General features: G+C 39.8%; 1 long non-coding RNA gene across 1 annotated transcript in view; it reads left to right on the top strand.

Annotated features, from left to right (window-relative positions):
• The first annotated feature begins 1,455 nt into the window (after nucleotides 1-1,455).
• Nucleotides 1,456-2,105, top strand: part of LOC116398129 (uncharacterized) — a 4,469-nt gene continuing 3,819 nt past the window's right edge. The window contains exon 1 of the long non-coding RNA XR_004213737.1: nucleotides 1,456-1,699. This is a non-coding gene — a long non-coding RNA (uncharacterized LOC116398129). The remainder of the gene's footprint in view (nucleotides 1,700-2,105) is intronic.

Genomic DNA, 2,105 nt, shown 5'->3' with positions numbered 1-2,105 from the left:
CCCTGTCTGTCTGTCTCTCCCTCTCTTCCTCTCCCTGTCTGTCTCTCCCTCTCTTCCTCTCCCTGTCTGTTTCTCCCTCTCTTCCTCTCCCTGTCTGTCTCTCCCTCTCTTCCTCTCCCTGTCTGTGTCTCCTGGCAGACTTGAGGTGTCTCACAGCTCGAGACATCTGTTCTGTCCTTCATGTTGTTTAACTGGTGTTCATAACGAACGAGGTGAAACCAGTAAAGACTGTTAAAGGCTCCTCTACTGGTTATATATATATTCATACTATATAGTACTTTTACTGTAACAGAGTATTTCTACAGTGTGATATTAGTACTCTTACTGTAACAGAGTATTTCTACAGTGTGGTATTAGTACTCTTACTGTAACAGAGTATTTCTACAGTGTGATATTAGTACTCTTACTGTAACAGAGTATTTCTACAGTGTGATATTAGTACTCTTACTGTAACAGAGTATTTCTACAGTGTGGTATTAGTACTCTTACTGCATACTACAGAATAACTTTTACACTCTGAGGCAACAATTGTGAACAATTGGCAGCAAAAATAAGAAACTGGTTAAAACTGAGCACATTGTAAATATATAAATATATCACAACACAAGAGATATCAATCCTGCTCCTCAGAGGATGATCTCTTTACCTTGTAATGAGCCTCTAGCTCCACATGAGGTTGTTGGTTTGAATCTCTGTAGATATTATATGTGTGTTTTCCATCACTAGTTATGTATTAACTTCCTGTTTACAGAAGGAGCCTCCAGCTCATTTTAGACCTTTTAATACAAAACTGAAACAGTTTACATTTTTACTACGAGTTTAGAAATTACTGAGGTTGTGAGTCCAAATCTCCACTCAGACAGTAAAGTGTTCTTAATATTTCATATAAAAACTTCCTTTTTTACTTTGAAATAGTGAAATATAATAATATAGATTTCTGAATCAGCCCTTAAAAAACAAAAAAGCCAATGCTTTATGTAATCATTCCAGCTGATATTAATATTAAGTTTACTGACGTTAGCATAACTAGCTAACGTTAGCGTAGCTAGTTGACGTTAGTATAGCTAGCTAACGTCAGCTAGCTACGCTAACGTTTTTATACTGATCCGGTGCAGCATCCATCCAGCAATGCAACTGCAAAATGTATAAAAAGAAAAACTCAAGAAAAGACATTTAGAACATAAAACATCAAAATAGTGCAGACGTTAAATGTAGAAATAAATAGAATATAAATGAATAACGTGTCACACAAACATAAATGTTGCAGCTTCAAACTGCACCGACTTTACCTCCATTTACATCTATTTATTATGTATGATGAGCTTTACTGCTTCATCAGGCTGGAGAGAGAGAGAGAGAGTCTGTCTATCTCTCTCTCTCTCTCTCTCTCTCTCTCTCCTGGCTCTGTGCAGTGAATTGAAGTGGGAAAGAGAAACATTAACGGCAGGAGGGAGGATGAAGAGAGAGAGAGAGAGAGAGAGAGAAAGAGAGAGAGAGAGAGGTGGTGTGAAGGAGGCGTCTGACGGAGATGAGAGTATTTATAGGTGGAGGGATGAGGAGACAGTGAAGGTAACGAGGGAAGGAGGGAGGGAGGAGAGAGAGAGAGGAAAATCCAGACACAATAAGAAGAGAAGGAAGACAAAGGAGGAGAGACCATGCTGAGGAGGAAGAGGAGCGTGTCGTTCGGAGGCTTCGGATGGTAAGAGAGAGAGTGTATGTGTGTGTATGTGAGTGTGTGTGTGTGTGTGTGTGTGTGTGTGTGTGTGTGTGTTTCATCCGTTGATAAATGGCCGAATGATCTCATCACTTTCTCTCACTCAGACTTTCATGGGAGTGGGGGGGTGATTGAGTTCATTTCTAATCTGAGCAGCACTGAAGTGACATCACGGTGACATCACGGTGACATCACAGTTGCATTAAACTGCTGTAGTTTAAGATGAGAAGAAATCTGAATCTGAACGTGGTTTGAAACCTTTTTAAGTGAGATTTGGTTTAAAGGTTTCTGATGTGACGAGGTCGGTATTAAATGTTTGGGAGCTTTGTGTCTGTTATTTGTCAGTGAGAGATAGTCGGTGTTGTTCTGTGTCTGTAGTTAGTTGTCAGTG

The sequence above is a fragment of the Anarrhichthys ocellatus genome, unplaced genomic scaffold, assembly GCF_004355925.1.
Source record: "Anarrhichthys ocellatus isolate YVR2014 unplaced genomic scaffold, GSC_Weel_1.0 scaffold78, whole genome shotgun sequence".
NCBI classification, from domain to species: domain Eukaryota; kingdom Metazoa; phylum Chordata; class Actinopteri; order Perciformes; family Anarhichadidae; genus Anarrhichthys; species Anarrhichthys ocellatus.
This window is presented reverse-complemented; position numbering and strand designations above follow the sequence as displayed.